The sequence below is a fragment of the Sturnira hondurensis genome, unplaced genomic scaffold (assembly GCF_014824575.4).
Source record: "Sturnira hondurensis isolate 20B ecotype Veracruz unplaced genomic scaffold, ASM1482457v3 Scaffold0021354, whole genome shotgun sequence".
Lineage (NCBI taxonomy): Eukaryota > Metazoa > Chordata > Mammalia > Chiroptera > Phyllostomidae > Sturnira > Sturnira hondurensis.
This window is the reverse complement of record NW_028093985.1, coordinates 25,187,653-25,205,475: the sequence shown is the minus strand read 5'-3', so window position 1 is coordinate 25,205,475 and position 17,823 is coordinate 25,187,653.

Sequence of the window (17,823 nt, the reverse complement as noted above, 5' to 3'; positions counted from 1 at the left end):
GAAAAAACTATAAAATATGGATTTTTGGTGTGAGTAGGAAAATATATTTAAAAATAACGTGGAACATCTGAATTTGCCAGCATTTCTGGATTGTTCTGATACGTATCTATTGTTTAAACAGAACACTGCCCGGGACTACCGCGTATTTTCTGGCAGTGACTTGTTACCGTGTAATACCATATTTGAATGTATTCAATTACTGATACGTGTTTTAATGCCATCAATAATCGCTCACTTGAAATGTCTTTTAATTGTAGCGTGTAGGATTTTATACAGCTTATCTCTTCCAGAAGGGTCGTTTTCGGTCCTGGAGATGAGGAAGCCAGCATGGGGAGCAGTCTTCCACCCACAACTTTCATGGTACTCCGAGATGAAAAAAAAATAAAGCAGCCAGTATATGGGTTTAAATTCAACTGCACCATCCTGCAAAAACCAAGACAAGATCAACAAAGGGGAAAGGAGCTGAGCTGAGACGGTGGCGCTGGCGCTGGCGCTGGGTCAGGCCTGGTGCCTCCGTCCTCCCTTTGATCCTGCCCCTGGAGGTATTCAGGGCATTTTCAGATGAGGGGTTTGAAACTCAGAGGGGAAATAATTGGGGCAGCGTCACACAGAAACAGTGGTGGGATTAAGCTGCCAACCCAAGTCTGTCTAAAACCAAAGACTGTGCTCCTCCCGTGAATCAGCTGTTCATTTTTGCACCTGGACTTCTCCTTGGCAGGGGTCACAAGCTGTTGAGCCTTTATTCCTTTTAGACAAAACAGCTTCATTTACAAATGTGAACTGATTGCCCAATTGGAAGCCAGAAGATTTCACATAAAATACTGATTTGGGTTTCCCCTGTAAAACGGAGCCTAAAACGATGCGACGGCACCAGGAATCCCTCATGGCAACGGACAACTGCAGCTGAGGACAGCTGTGCTTCCTCCAAGGTGGAGGGTCTCCAGGCCACCCCAGCCTGTCACACACAGGCTGCAGCCTGTCCAGTTAGCAACCTGGATCCGCGGCATCTAGGTTTGCCACCCCTGGATGAGTGGCACCAGGTCAAGTCTCCTAATAGTCACTGAGCGTTGTCCACAAGCAGCGACGGTGCGTTACAAGTTAGGAGCGGGTGCAGTGGGTACAGCTGGGAGCTGTGAAACCCAGTGAAGGAAATGGGACTGAACAGCAAACTTGAACCTGTGAATCCACTTAGACCTGCTCATTCTCTAACCAGATGTCTGAAAATTTGTCATAACAAATGTTTAAACCTGCCTCTAGCTGAATAATGACCTGTCATGAATTTCAACTGAGAAAATAAAAAGAACCCTGGCTGGTGTAGCTCAGTGGATGGAGCATGGGCTGCGAACCAAAGGGTTCAATTCCCAGTCAGGGCACATGCCTGGGTTCAAGCCAGGTCCCCAGCAGGGGCCATGTGAAAGGCAACCACACATTGATGTGTCTCTCCCTGTCTTTCTCCCTCCCATCCCCTCTCTATAAAAATAAATAAATAAAAACTTAAAACAAAAAGAAAGAAAAGAAAAAGAGTAGGGGTCCAAGAACCAGAGTTTCCATGCTCACTCAGTTACTCACTCACCTTTCGGCAGGCAGCACTAAGCCTTGGTTGGATTCAGGTGCCCTATCTGTAAATGGAAAGACCCGGACCATTGATGGACAGCAACCATGCAGGTAGTGTAAACACAGAGCAACAGTAGTGGGAGCTGGGTCCACACAGAGGACACTAAAGAGAGGGGCAGCTGCTGCTTCCCTCCAGACCAGTCACCCTGGGGGACCAGGGCTGAGGGTCACCAGATTGTCCCCCTTTGCCAGGGGAGCCAGAAATATCTATGAGCCTGTGTGTGCATTTTCATTTGAAAGGTCTGCCTCTTCAAAATATTAACAGCTAATTCAAAAATCTTAAATCTCCACAAAAGCCTACTCTGGGCAGTGAAAGAAAATGTCTCTGGGATGGACTGGCCCTCAGGCCCTCAGTGTTCTGCCTTTGGGCTAAACTCTATCTAGCATTAGGATTCTGTGATTTTAAGTACGGAGCAGACATAATTATCCTGGGGAAAAAGAGATGGATGTAGGTGGGTATGTTTTCAGTGGAAAGGCTCAAAGAGTTGGAATGTGGGGCGTTCTCAAAGTGGCCCATTTTGCCCTCCTCCTCTGAATCTTGCACTTTGTGAGCACAAAGCAAGAGACCTGGGCACATGTGCTGTGTGAGCATCACTCTCGGAGACTGAGTGTGGACACGCTGCTGGGAGGAAGAGAGAAGGTGGAAACTACGCTCCAGGGAAGTGGGAGAATCGCACCCATTCCCTGGAAACAGAAGAAGGAAGGAGGTAAAAACACTTTTAAAACAGGTACTGTGTGCTAGGTGCTTTATATATCTAGGTCCCTAAATCTTTAAGGTAGATGATGGCATTGCCCATCATTAATTATAGTAGCGACAATGTACTGTGCATATTTTATGTACCAGGCACAGTGCAAAGTGATTTAACTATGCCTTACCTTACCAACACCATGAGAGAGATTCCAATATACAGGTGAGAAAATTAAAACTTCAAAATTCAGTAATTTGGCCCAAAATGTACAGCTAATTCATTATCAGTGGGATTCAAATTCTGTCTGCACATTGCTCATTCTGAATTCTTTTTAGCTTCTCTGGAAATTCGGGGGACCCATTCAAGATCCCATCCCCAGGAAGGAGTAGAGTGGACATTCCATTGCAATTTTGAGTCTGAGAGCCTCTGGTTGGTTTTCCTACTAACTGTCTTCAGGTAGGACCATTCCAGACACAAGTCCCCAGGATATAATGCACTTAAAAACTATCCCCTTAAATTCTTCTTGAATTCACAAACTTCTATCCTTGAGTTTTCCTTTCTGGAACACAGTATCCACAGTGCACATAGCCACTGGCTCCCCTAGACAGTGAAAGCAACACTGAGCTAAGATAATGAGACATTTAATAATCACTGTTGCTCTTCCTCCAATAAAGCATAAATATTAGCACGTGTGAATGACACAGTACGTAAAAAACCAAACAAATACAGAGCATCTGAAAAAGAGTGCTAATACATACTGAATACATTTCTCTTCAGTATGCCACTTGCTTCCCATGTGAGGAAAATATTGTAGGTGTTATCTCCAAATACAAACAAAATACAAAAACAAGCTAAGTATAGAAACTGTTTTGAGCTAAGTAGAGCCCGCACCAATGCTGACACCAACGAGCACACCCTATGTGCTGGGTACTATCCTAAACACTTCACATGTATTATCTCAATTCATCTCACCTCAGCCCATCATTTCAGGCGCAGACACTGAGATGCAAAATGGCTAAGGAATGTGCCCAAGGTAGCACAGTTAGTAAGTGACAGACCCAGCTTTCAAGCCCAGACATGTGTTCCCAACACTGTAACACCCTTTCAAATTGTCAAGTGACAGGAAAGCATGGTCTAATTTGGCAAGTATATTATATTTAGAGAACTTGAAGATTTCTCTTTTCTTTGGTTCTTTCCCATTCTCTAAAAGCACATTATTTCACTTAGAGTGATTGAAATGGAGACATTCAGTATTTAAGCTATACCTGCAGAAATCTTTTTAATGCGTATTAAGTCTCACAGATTGGTAGGGCCCTGCTAACACAGATAATAAAAACTGCAGACTCCTTGAACATGAGGGAGCTTGGAATTCCACCCTTAATAAGGTGTTAACCAAATGGATATACTCACAAAACAAAATAGGTACTTACATGAGGCACAGTCCCCCAGTGTCCGCTTACTATATATCTGATGGCTGGATGAATGAATGAATGACTACTGTGTCTCTGAAAATTCACTTACTTATTTATTCAACAAATAATTGGTACCAACTATGCACCAGGCACTGTTCTAGGCAATGGGGATACAATCCCATACAAAACAGACAAAATCCCTGCCCTCATGGAGTTTACATTTTGATAGAAAGAGAAAATTAACAAATAAGTGAGATACTTAATATGTAAGAAAGTCATAAAACTATGAAAAAATAAAGTAAAGAAAGTGTACTGGGAGAACTGGATATAGTTTTGCAGTTTTAGATAGAGTGACAAAAAAAGTCAATGCTTTTAAAATACTGACCATGGCAAAAACTTTTCACTCGCTATTGAACATTCAAAATTATACCCCTATATGTGCAGTACATTTAGCCAAATATATTTAATTAATACTAGTGGGTGTATTTTATATTTGGTATCGGTGAAATGTGATTTTTCTAGACTGTTCCAAGATGAACTTTTAAAAAATCACAAAGCATGATAGAAAAATAGTATACATCTTACAAATCACTACAAACAGGACTAAATAATTTTTGTTTTGCTAATTTATACTAATGTGTAATACATCAAAACTGGATGTACCTCAAATGAAATCTAAATAAGTAAGTAAAATCCATCTGGACCTTTCTGGAAAATAATCTCGTTTCACAGATGCCTGCTGTTGTGTGCGACCCCGGCGCCCGAGCAGCACCTGGGGGCAGGTGTGTTGACGTGGTCTGTCACCTGCTCACAACCCTCCCACGTGCGTGCCAGCAAAGGAAATCAGGATGCAGCGCATTTAGGGCCACCAAGCAGATGAAGCAGGTTTGGTTGTTTTTTCCTCTCTGAGTTGTGAACACACACTAATGAAAACCCATTCAGTACTAAAGCACAATAATTCCACAATATCAAGGCCTTAGAAATGAAGACTATGGAATTGGGGTTAACATTCAGATTATCACTCAAGACACAACCATCTATAGCTAATTCTAAATGAATGATGATAAAAAGCCCTGCTCATCTTCTCGGGGTTCTAGGTAGACCAGCCTTAGCAGTGCAGGCACACCTTGGAGGGACTGTGGATTCGTTTCCAGACCACTGCAATAAAGCAAGTAACCCAAAGAAGCAAGTCACATTTTCTTGTTGGTGGAAGGTATGACCTTTAATTGCCCAAGAATGTAACATCTGAGAAATGCAAGAAATAAAGCACAGTAAAGCAAGATGTACCTGTACTTAGTGTGAACTGCACTTTGGGCTCAACAAAAACGTTTAAAGCATTTCACTTTCTTTAATTTTTACCATCATTTTATTTGCCTAAAAAAAAACCCTTTATCAAGCTTTCATTCCTTGAACTTGTCTTCATTTGTTCATTGCTTCTTACAATGTGTCCATTTTGAAAATAAATATATATGATAAATTATTTTTTATACTAGGAATTAGTATTTCCCCCCGTTGTCATATAATTAGTTGCTTTTCTTACTTTAAATTCACTTTTACACACAATCTATGACTACATCCTGATAACACAAAATGTACTACTTAGACATTTCAAAGTACGTCCCAAACTTGCCTATCTGACCATGAAGCCTTCTAAATTCATATGAAAAACACTGTATCTTTACTACTTAGGAGCTCTATAAAGTTCTTAGTTACAATCAGGCACACAGAGAACTACCCAAATAATGAGAAGGGAGACCACCACTCAAGCACTTTGCCTCCACCGCTTTGGCTCTTTTCAGATGCTGCACGGAGCCTAACAGCTAAATGTCACAGTTCTGTGCCCAAGGCATCAAGGACTTTCCTGGCACCAACCTGCCTACTTCAGAATAAGCAATATTTCAGAGTCATCTGAATTAACCAACCACTAAATTCAATTTCATAAGGCTGCATCATCCTGTGTCTCACCTTCATGCACAATTTATTATGACTTCATATGAAAAGCTAAAACCTCAGAACACACATATGCTATCAGATTCCTGAACAGAAAGCCCTTTTCTTGAGCAGTTTTAGACCACGGATAGCAGCTCAGACTATAATTGGGTGTTTTCTCGGAGCATCTGACAGGGATCATACTGAAAAAGAGATTAAAGACAAAGTGTCAGGATTCACCAATTGTGAGAAATCCCTGCATTCTCCTTCAGCCCTTCAGCACTGACAAGATGAGAAGCTTCAAACAAGAACTCCCAGGGCCTTTCTGAAAGCCGACACAGTCCCTGGCTCTCCTGAAGCTCCCGGCACAGAGAGCAAGCAGGGAGACAGGAACTGCCTTAGGTGCTTTCCAAGTAGGGCTGGAAATGCACCTAATCTGCAGTTATGTCTCTTCTTAACTTATTTTTTATTACTTTCTTCTGTTTCACACAAAAGGAAAACAACAGGCACTGCAGTGCAGATAAAAATTGAGAAGGGAAATGAAGAAACTTTAAGTAGGGACTGTCAGGTAAAATCTAATATTAGAAACATTAAGGGGGATGTAGCACTATTTTCTTGGTGGCTAGATGAAATGGTGCAACTCTGAATTCAGGAGAAACTTTATTTTGACACTTCATAGGAAGGTCCTAGTTGATGTAGGTGATACAGATAACAAAACTCTCACCGTGAAAAAAAACAAGAATTTTAAAGATAGGGAAGGGGAACTGAATCCTCTCCATGAACTGACCTCATTCTTTAGGATGGTCACTTGTTACCAACTAAGCATGCTGGCTGCACGCTCATCTTATGATAGGGCTATGTTTTCCACAGGAAGAGCAGAAACCAACCACATGAGGGTTATTTTCTCAACAGTATACATAGGTTTCTGCACTGGGCAAAGGCAGCAGGCCCCCACCAAGCCAGAGGCTTTCAGCAGTGCTGACACCCAGTTGTGGTACTCTCCCCAGCCTTACACACTGAACAATAGCTCAGATCCATCACAAGGCCACTTGTCAGTCCTCCTCGGTTAAATGGGTCTTTATCTTTAGAGAACAATGAGAATTATAGGAAACTGGTGGCCTCACATCACAGAACTATAAATGGTTGCGGTTAAACGCAGCCCTAAGTTTTTGTTTCTCAATTTTAAAATGAAGTTCATATTTGAGAGAGGGTAGTCATCTGCCGGTCAGTTTGTGATGCCCAGTGCTGGCATCTTATCTAAGTGTTTAGGGACCTATTTAGTTTCCAATCAGACGAATCACCAGCTCTCACCAGGAATTTTAATCAGAAGGATTGCTTGCTGTGCTGAGATTGTCCCCAGCGAACAGAACAGAACGTTATTGACCTTTCCTCCACAGGAAATTTAAATTTGTATCATTTGGCTGGTTAGGATTTCTGCCATTTCCCTGTGGATCAGATTAGAGATGAACTTTCAAGTTCAGTCATATGTTAAAAACACAAACACATAAACTGTGAAAAGCCAGAAGCAGAATGATGTCTTCCCCCTGATGCAAAGGTCACTGCTGGTTTTTCTCATGCATCCCAGCTGGCCACGGCCCCCAGGCTTACTGCCCCGATTTAGGGAACTCTGATTAGAAAGCAGCCATACTCATAGGTCCTTGCTTGACATGCTCTCTGCAGGACGGTTAACTATTATATTTAATTTTTCTCTCTCATTTGTTTGAGAAAGGAAAAATTAGTTGCCTTGTCACAGGCTAGAGCAGGACAAAATGTGTAAATGAGATTATATTTATCAGAATTTTTCTGGTTTGGTCTAGAAAGTTCCTAACTTGTACCACTAAAGGAAAAAGGAAAAAGTGCAAGGAAATGTTCCTTAGTGGAACTTGCTGCTTTCAAAATAAGCGATCGCGGGGTACAGTCTCATAAAACTGCTGTATCATCACATATTAAGTAGATCAGGAAGGCACGTAGAAAACAGATCCCCTACCCCAATACGACCAATTACAAATAACCTAAGAAAGCTACTTACCACGATCTCAGTATTACATTAGCAATTGGTTTTATATTTCTAAAAATGATGTCGTAACTTGGCACAACTATGAAACACGGCAATCTTTAGGATCCCACACAACGCTCATTTAATGACTGAGGACTGAGAGAGGTCGGAGGCCTTAGCCCTAGAGTCATACCACATGCGAAACAGATTTAATAACCAAAAAGAGACTCCGGACTGAAGCTTTATTATACCTTATTTAAAAGATCATGTATCCAAAACCAGGTTTAGCCTACATTTCCACCTCAATACTTAGCTTCTAAATTAATTTTCAATGTAATTTGTTTCATCTGATTCGAAGAAGATATAACTTCACTATCACTACATATCAGAAAATATTTAGGAAGTTTAACCTTTTGTAACGAACTTAAACATATAGGCTTAGAAGCAATTTAGAATTGTTTTAATGTTTATAAACTACTCCATTAATTTTGCAATCTGTATATTGCATGCTTTATAGCTTAGTCATGGATGGGCAGAGTTTTTTGTTGTTCTTTGTTTTTAAATGAACAAATATTTAAATCAGTGGCTTAGAGACTGCTTTATCTTGATAGGTAGGTTCACTGTTTTTCTGAGCTGTCTTCATCACTAAAGTGAGTTACAGTATTTTGCCATGTGTGATGAGCAGTTTTTGCCCAAATTTTTGAGGGGAAAATAAGAATGTGCATTACACATAGGTAGGACTTGAAATACCTTGTATCTGATCTTGTGTTTTGTAATTATTTGTTACATAATATTTCTTGTACCATAGTATGTTCAAAAATAAATGTTAAAATTCCTTTATAATACAAAAAAACAAGAATCTAAATATAAATAAACAAATAATTGACTTAAAATTAAAATGAAATATTTTTCCCTGAAAATGTGGGCCAAAAACGTGGGTGTGCATTATACACACCAAACTGCAGTGTACATGTATAACAGGAAAATCACTTCAGAATTCAGTTAGAAGCCAATACACAACTGCTTGACACTCCTGTTGGAACCTCAGGTCAGACTTGACGTCAGCCATTGCACAAAACCAAATATAAAAGATACCTTGAGAGATTAACTTGTTCTTCATAGCAAAAGAAAATGCCCAACATTGTTTTAAAACTGAGTTTTCGTGGTGTGTGATATTATTTTAATGATACAAAAGTGAAAAGTGAATAAAAATGAAGTATGCAAACATCCTTCATTATATAACAAAGGTAAATAATGTGTCTCTTTATCATAAGTAATCTGAAAAAAATCAGTAACCATTGCACCGGACACTGTGCTAAGCTCCAGAATTCAATTCTTTGCATCGCATATTCTGCTGCTCGGTTTCAGGCTGACCTGGCTCCTTCCAGTCCTGCATCCTGCAATTCAATGAGCAACCTTAGCAGTGCTCAAGAGCTAAATTGCATGCAGAATAAAGATAACTGCTTCCCTAAGTTCACCTTGCTCTTTCCCTGGAGGTTTCCTTCACCGCCCTACCCTGGGAATTCTGGGTAGGACACTTGGTCCCTCTCTAAACGATTACAAGAAGTGCCCGAGCTAAACAGCGTCTGCAAAGAGGTTTTAAAATCATTCTAGCAGAATTATCCTAAATCAACAAAAACCAACTACAGCTCAATCTAAACTTTTGAGCGAAAAAGGCTGTGTGGGAGTTAAATGAATTAAAGCATGAGGTCAGGCTTTTTATAAGGTGTTCCAGATTCTATCACCTTGCTCTAATTCTTGCATATTTCGGCAGTCATGTTTTTTTGTGTGACTTCACAGAAATAACAAGTCACTTAAAAAGTCCCAAGATGGTTACAAAAGTACCGTTCACACACACTGTGCATCTACATAAAGCCCATGGCACTGAGAACACTGGGGTAAAGTTGGAGGGCTGCAACTGGAAAGTTGTTTTTATGGTGATAGCCAGAAGGAAAGGGGTGGGGGCTGGGTGGAGGAGGGCGAAGCAGAGGAAAGAGGGACATCTGTAATCCTGCAAATAATAAAAATACAGTTAAAATAAATAAATAAATAGGCAAGTTATTTTTAAATCTGAACCAGGTGATTTAAAAAGCAAAAATGGAGGTGAGTGTTACTGAACCAACTTGGATTTTCTTTCTCAGTGTCCACCATGATTGCATTGCTCCTGTCAGTTCACTAAGGGCTCTAACAGATCTAGAGTAACTATACCCAAAACCTCATAATAGACTGACTTTAGCATACTGAGGCCTTTTATCCACGTATTTCTCCAACTATTAAGTAAAACTGTTTATTTGTAAAGATACTTCATCTTTTTTAAAAAAATGTTTTATTTATTTATTTTTAGAGAGAGGGGAAGGGAAGGAAAAAGAGTGGGAGAGAAACATCAATGTGCGGTTGCCTCTCATGTGTCCCCCACCGGGGACCTGGCCTGCAACCTGGGCATGTGCCCTGACTGGGAACCGAACCGGTGATCCCTTGCTTCACAGGTCCGTGCTCCATCCACTGAGCTACACCAGCCAGGGCAATACTTCATCTTTTTCAAATGGTAATTTCAAGGTTTCCTGAGTAGTACTTCAGTGTAGCACATAACAATTACCAAGTTGTCTGATAGTAAAGCTGTCTTGATGACCCATCTCCATGATGCCGTTGCTGATACGTGCCCAAAATAAAGAGAAAGCATTATTTAACTTAAGGAAAGCTCATAGGCTTCCTGAACCCTAACTATCATCTGTAAGAACTAGCTACTAAGCTTGGTTTATTTTTTATCACATCTATTGGGGTGGCATTGGTAATAGGATCATATATGTTGGTTGAGAATCAAAGCATTGCATGCACACACAGTAGGTCCTCAATAACAGAGTCAGAATAAACCTAAGCCCTTTTATTTTAGGAAATGGTCAGAGGAAAATACACATATACGCCCTAATGGTGACTGCTTTCAATGCAAGACACGGAATGAGTGTGAGGCCTGGGCCATACAAGGCGGGCCTTGAGAGACGCCACGAGACGTCCCAGGTGTGCTGAACGCAGGCTGCGGATGGGGAGCTTCTCATTAAACAGCCCACATACAGAGGCTTGTTAGTACAAAATTTTAATGGAGCAACGCCACACACAGAGGGTTGTTATAAAATCTGATTATGTATCTAAATTCGTATGAATGGAACACTGCTCTGAAAAGCCTTTAGGAATAAAATGTCTTGAGAATGTCTTTAATTTCAAAAAATCCAATCACACACTCACAGGGCCCATTTCCACCTCAATTTTCCATTGCTTCAATTGTTTTTATTAAAACTAGCAGCTACAGAGGTATACTGAATTTAGATTTCAGCCAGACAGACCATTTTACCGTTTCCACTTATTACCAGATAAGCATTGATTTTTCTAAAATTTTTGCTAAGTTGTCTATCTCTTAGATATATCACAAAGCCTTAAAGGAAAAAAATTAATATCATTTTGTGACTATGTCATAGAATGAAGAATTCTGCAGTTATACATAAAAAAGACATTTTTTTTTACTTTAGAAGCTATGAAAAACTAAGCTATAACAGTCATAAAACATTACTGGGAAAAATACCGCAAGATGCCTGATAATTTCTTTGTGAAAAACAAAGACAAGTTGAATTCCCAATAGTCCTTGTCAAAGTCAGTTTGCACAGTGGCTCAATGACAAACAAGAGTATTGTTAGCAACTCCAGAAAACTTCACCAGAAATAATTGAAAATTTCCCCTCTGGGCTCTCAACTTACCCTCTGCAAATCACAAACAACCCTGCAAACAAAAATACACACTAGAAACCAGACCAGGCATTGAGATGACAGCAAAACAAGTCTACGGGAGGGGTGTAAATAATTGCAGGTGTTGGTACAGGTATGTGTTTTCTTCTCCATAAGGACAGTACAAAAATGATGAACATGAATGCAGGCTGTGAATGAGGATTTCATATTCAGTAAAAATAATATGTGTGCTTTACAGGATGTTAGCTGTAGCTAACTGTGGCAAAGTTAACAATGACAAATAATTGTTGAGGGCCGCACTATGCCGTATAGTTTGATGAGAGCCAGCTGGTCCTGAAGATGGAGAGAGCAATGTGTGGGTTTATCTGAAGGAAGCTCCTTGGAGGCCACCTAGTCCTGTGCCTACAGAACACGGGGTCGGGTCTGGCTCTTAGAAGTTGCGTCAGCATCAGGGAAGAAGGAAAGGAGAGAGAGCGAAAAGAAGGAAGAAGCCACTAGACGCTTTCAGGAGTTGGTATTTATCTTTTTGTTGCCAAAGTTTTGGGAAACAAAGTGGATGAGAACATATACTTTTAAAGATAAAAAAAAAGTCAAAAAGGTCCTCAAATGATTAGAGATGGCTGCCTGCAATAACTATAGGAAAAGCAGCAGAAAGTTCTACAGCGTAAAACAGTATCATGTTCTTAAAACACAGGACACTAATAACCAGGCCACGCACTACACAAATAATGGATTCTGAAAGTGGGATAGCCAGCAAATGTTTCATCACAGGGCTCAGGAGCCCCTACCCGAAAACAGGGTGCGTGCACAAGAAAAGGTCCACATGACAAGCTTCAGAAACCTACGGAAACAGATGAGGTCTGTTCTGGCGTCTTTTATTTCCCAGATTTACTAAGTCCTCACATTACGAACTAGAAGGCAAATCCAAGAAATTTTAAAACCACTGCACTGGCTAGAAATTACTAACAAAGAGATGCAGAATAAGAATCAAAGTAAGGTGTCCCATATATATCTAAAAATGCTCTTTATTTTTAATCTTGCTAAATCCGAAGCCCATGTTAAAACATTTAATAAGATAAAATTTCAAGAAAGTAAATTAGACTCAAAGAGAAAAGTTTTCATGTTATAATAGATGTAGCCTATTATAGGCTACATCGGTGACTTCCAAGCTCTCTGGCCACGATGCCATTTTTTTTAAATTCAGAAAACTGAGTTCATATCTCCAATATACATATATTTCTTTATATGTTTTATGCATTCGCCACATTTGTCATGATGTACATAACAAATAAAAAATTGAAAGAAAAAATTAACAAATGCTTTTATTTATTTATTTTTAAAATTTTATTTATTTATCTTTAGAGGGGAAGGGATAGACAGAAGGAGAGAAATATCAATGTATGGTTGCCCCTCGTGCATCCCCTACTGGGAACTGGCCTGCAACCCAGGCATGGGCCCTGACTGGGAATCGAACCGCGATTGTGTGGTTCGCAGGCCTGTGCTCAATCCACTGAGCTACACCAGCCAGGAACAAATGTTTTTAAAGTGGGTCTAATACTTCCTTCCCAACTCAGGTGGGTCCCGTTCTCACCACTCGCAGTGGCAACAGCCCACTTCGGAAAACAGGAGTTTGTCGGCTCACTCACCGGATGAAGGGACAAGGTATATTCATTCGCTCATAACTCCCTCTCTCACACATACACATTTTGAGATTTCACCATATTATATCCCACATACTTAAATTTTCAATATTAAAAATAAAAGCACTATTTCTATTGATTATTTAGAACCTTTTTAAAGTAATTGTGGGGTGAATAAAGACATGGCAAACCAGGGTTTCAAAGGTTGTTTTTATTACTGCCAATGGCCGCACTTTATTCACTATGTGACAGGCATTTTATAATACCTTCATTATGATACATTATGTCTAGTGCTCACAAGAATTATAAAGTAGGAATTAGGTTTCCCATTTCATGAAGAAGTAAAAGTAAGGCACATGATCGACCGTACCCTGCAAATAAGCAGTGAAGCTGGGGTAAGACTTTAAATCACACAAAATCGGGATTGTCACAATTATAGAACATCGTGTGAAGAGTCAAGCCTTTCGGGTTTTTCAATATCTGTTTCTTCATTTATAGCTGGCTCCTTAGAGCAGAAGGAGGGGAACGGAGAAATAAGCCATTGACAATTAAAAATTCTTTATATTAAAAAAATAGTAGCAGCCCCCAGACATCTCCACCTGCTTCTCGTCCCCTTCTGCCCCAGGGGTTTTTAAATCCTAGACAAGGGCTGCAGGAGAGAACTCTGGGCGTGGTTACAGTGGTCACACAAACTCCGCCCAGGGTAAGTGTATACTGATGGCGCTCCCTGAAACCTCAGAGCCCCATGTGCACTGTGTTTTCAAAAACAACATCCCCTCCTCTTAGAACAGGTCTTGTGAAGGGTAGGATTTGGAGCGTGCAGAGCAGGGCATTCCCTCCAGCCTGGGGAAGACCAAGGGCGGTGGAGAGAAAGCAAGCTGGATTCCTTCCCCACCCGTCTATGGGCTGCATGCCCAGCAGGGCATCTTGGACCTCCCAACAGCCAGAGTTTTCAGCTCGTTTGCACGGGGCCTGAAACTGGATACTTGGTATCCAAAAGCTCATTCCTCTTCCAGCTGTGTATGCAATAATATCTGTGAGAACTGTGGACTGCCAGAGACCCTCAAAAACAGAGTCCTTGAGGCTGGAGAAGTTACTTTACGGTTAAAAGGGTTATTGAATTAGGAGAAATGCTGACTGTAAAATATTTGTCAGTTTAACTATCATGATTTGAAATTTTTACTGCTAAATTCTTCTCTAGAAAACATGGGTCAAACCCAATAATTTCCTTTCCTAGAGACTTTTATTTTTAGAAAGATATGACATACATCTGTCCAGGTTGGTTTGGATAGCAGGAAAAGTAGAATGGATGAAACTTGAGGCCTGTTCCAGTTTTACATTCCCAGAGAGCATTCTCTTTGGCTGCAGAGGCCCTCACCTTTCTACCCATCCCATCTGGCCCCTCCTCACCCTCCCAGCCCAAGCATAACTTCTCTGGTGAAGCCTGCCCTCCATGTAGGCGGAATTAAAAAATCTTAAATCAAGGTTTGTCAGCAGTACTCATTTAAAAATGCAACTATTTGTTCTTGACTCTAAGTCAAGAACTTCTAGTCAGTCGACGACTTATCACTGTGCTGGCACATTATATAATCACAATAAATAGTTGGTGGTGGATGAATAAATAAAGGTTGCATTATTAATTTGAAGGAGCATCCATTTCTACAAATACAGGAGCTTGGTTCAGTAGATGGTGCTATATCAATGAAAACGTGTTTTTATATACTTTTTCTAAAATCCATCGCAGCTCTCTGAGCATTGTTTGGAGCCTCCTAAGACCATTCCTCTGGCTGTCGGTCCACAAAGGCACCCTCTCCCATCACTGGTCAGACTAGGGTCACAGATGAGGTGGCTCTCACAGCTTTTCTATTTCACCGATTAGGAATCATTATCATTCGCAGCGACCTGGCCCAGTAAGAAAGTCATGCTTCCTACTGTTTCTTCTCTGGTGTCTCTATTCTAGTCAAAAGGGTCCTCTAAAAAAGCCATGAACAATTTAAAGAAAATATGAGGAAAAAAACACAATCCCTATCTATTTCACTGAGGGCTTGATCCAGCAAGCATTTAAGAAATAAATTTCTGGGGGGAATTTTATACCCAATATAATATTATATTCCCTTTTCTTCTAAAAAAGTCACTTTATCATATGTAATGAATTTCTTTTGAATTATGAATGGATTACTTTATGTGGCTTCACATAAAACAGTATTGAAACCTATAAAGACACGTAAACATTTTCCCCCTGTAACCACATCAATTTCTTATTAGATGAGCATGACACTAAAAACACAAGAAACATTAATCAAAAATAACAAAACTCAAACTTTATTATAAAGTAAAATACAGAAATCTACCAACTAGTAACAGGGTTATAACTGGTCATTTCAAAAGATCTGTATTGGGAAACTTCTTGAGCAAAACACTTTTCATATAGTTTAATTTCTTATACCTATTATGTCAAGAATATACATTTTAAAATGTACTTCAGACCCTTAAGTAATGAAAGCAAAACTCTGCCATTTCCACTGTACCCTCAGGATGAAGGGCAGTGCAGGAGAAATAAATCAACTAAAATATCCATTTATTTACTCCCTCATAGCTCTCACCCGGCCTCACCACCAACTCCAGTATTTCAGTGCTACATCTCCTCTTCTAGGGGTCCTTAACTCCTCCAGAAAGCGCGTCAGTCCAACTTCACTGGCCGCCAAGGAGAACATAAAAGTAACCACTGAATGCTGTCGCCATGCCTTGCTCCTACTCAGACTCAATTGTTCGTTAAGATTTTGCCTTCTGGTATTTTTTCATCTCCTAGACTTTCCTATGAAGGGACTTTTCTCTCTTTCTACACAGATCAGCAATGTTAGTGAGCACATCCAATAAGCTGGCCAAGGTACCGAAAGAAAAATGAACAAGATATGCCACCCTGCCCTCCCTCTCCCAGTGCTTCTTCAAAAAGCACATCCTGGAAAGTGAAGTAGATCTTAAGTCCTTTTGTCCGCAGAGTGCCTACATGTGTTCAGCAGGCACGCTGTGGGTGATGGTACTGGAGCCCACCCTGCCCTGCTCTCTAGTTAGAAGAGAGGGCCCAGAATGGCCTCTTACTCAGGAACGTTTAGACCATTTTTCACTTCACGCTATAATCTATTGCAGGGGGGTGTGGTGGGCAAACAGGTTTTATCATCAGTTCAATGCTGATCAGTTCAGCAGCAGCTGCTCTAAAGGGCTGGTTTAAGGAAGATAATGAGGCCACATCTGGACTCAGAGTCTGGGCACGGATGGACCAGAGCTGTCTGCTACATGCCTCGGTGAGGCGAGTGGTGGCATACACGCTCGGCGTTTGCCATCGGCGCTCTAACCACCACGCCAAGTTCCGAATTTCAGTAGCTCCTTTCCCTCGTTGAAGCATTAGGCCAAAAACAGACAATTCAAAGTGTTCCAAATACATGCCCATGTGTAACCCATAAAAGTTTGGTGAAGAACCTTCCTCCTTTGGTGAACCAGACTCTCCGGTCAACATCCTGGGCCCAGTGGTCCCTCCTCTTGCCATGGACACACAGGAAGAGCATTCTCGAGAGCGTTCAGCAGGAACTTTGAAAGTGCTGCTAGCTTTTCTACAAAGGCAAGAGCATCAAAGCTCTCAACTCCAAAAGCCAGCCCAGCCGGGTCACTTAAGGACCCTACTGACTGTGTAGCTACTCTGTTTCATTCCAGGAGATGCCGCTGCATTCTTCTGTTTAAAGAGCCCCCCTTTCTCATCCTGCACTCTCCCAAAAATCTGTACATCAGACACAACCCCAGGATCAGGGGTGACAACATTTAGGAGACATGGTTTCACACTTTTTCTCTTGCAAGGAGTCACTTCATAATGGCGAGAATACAAATTCAGCATCTCCACTACACTAGAGAAACAAACGGTCCTGGGGGCTCAGAAAACTCAAAATGACAAATCAAACCCATTCTTTTGATTTGTTTCTAGTACTGTTCTCCTCGGCCAGAAAATCCCTCATTTTCTTCTAATGTAAAATATCAAAGAGTGCACTCCCTAATTCTTATTTAAAAAAGCACATTTCACAGTGACGTGCACCATCATTAAGGGCCGACGACCGCCATTTCTAGCTTTCTAATGGCATTTATTATATTTCCAAAGCAATCGTCATCCATTTTCATTTCTCTAATCAAATGATGTTGTTGAAAAGCCAATTTCACTTAGTACTTGCTGCCTCCTCTACAGCACAGTATGGCGCATCCTCGCTCGCTCTCTACCTCAACTCTTCCAGAGCGGCGGTCCCAACATTTTTGGCACCAGGGACCAGGTTCATGGAAGACAATTTTCCTAGGGATTGGTGTTTCAGGGGGCAGGGAGGGGGGCGGACAGGAGGCAGGGCTGGTGCCAGCAGGGCCCACTGACGAGGAGGAGGAGGAGGACTGGGGACCCCTGTAGAGCATTTATGCCATTAGTAAACTGCTTGACAGTCTCTCCTACTTTCTATGAGAACAAACACTTAGGCCAGGGTCATTTATAAGTTCCCTTAAAAATGTCAATGGTTACAATGGAATGAAAGCCTTTCTGAGATAAAAGTATGTTAGGATGAGAAAATAAGTAAAAATAGGTTGCTTTTCTCAAGATCTCAAGAAATAGTTCTTCTTTAGTGAAAGGCCAATATTCCTGTAAAAGTTAATACAGGATCTTCTAAAACCATCCCCAAGCCCCAACTACTAAAATCATTTAAGTAAACATCTCAAAGAAGGGAAAAAGACAGTGACCCACATATGAGCATTATAGGGCATTAAGGGGCAATGGACGGGACTCAG